The sequence below is a fragment of the Tigriopus californicus genome, chromosome 12 (genome assembly GCF_007210705.1).
Source record: "Tigriopus californicus strain San Diego chromosome 12, Tcal_SD_v2.1, whole genome shotgun sequence".
Taxonomy (NCBI): domain Eukaryota; kingdom Metazoa; phylum Arthropoda; class Copepoda; order Harpacticoida; family Harpacticidae; genus Tigriopus; species Tigriopus californicus.
The window spans coordinates 15,697,064-15,697,391 of record NC_081451.1 but is presented as its reverse complement, the minus strand read 5'-3'; the positions used below and the strand labels follow the sequence as shown (position 1 = coordinate 15,697,391).

At 37.2% G+C, this 328-nt stretch overlaps 1 protein-coding gene across 1 annotated transcript in view; it reads left to right on the top strand.

Moving 5' to 3' along the window:
- Window positions 1-328, top strand: part of LOC131891310 (uncharacterized) — a 6,406-nt gene that overhangs the window by 3,864 nt on the left and 2,214 nt on the right. The window lies entirely within an intron of this gene.

Genomic DNA, 328 nt, shown 5'->3' with positions numbered 1-328 from the left:
AACATAGAACACTTCCAATACTTGATATAAATCTCATGCCATGTAACCTGCAATGATGTCTATCGAACTGGAAAAATTCCTTACCTTCAACGTGGGACACTAAAACCTGCCGTCGCTTTGATGCGTCATAACTCTCGACTAGTTTGTCAATGGTAAAAATGGTAATTTTAGGAAAGGAACCTACACTCCTGGTAAGTTTGGAATTAAAAAATGGCGGCTTCATCTAAATTCTCCTTCACAGAATCATTAGAAGAACATGTAATCTTAATATGAATCCACGGTGAAACGGAATATTTCGAAACTTTCAACCTTGTTAATATTCCCCCAG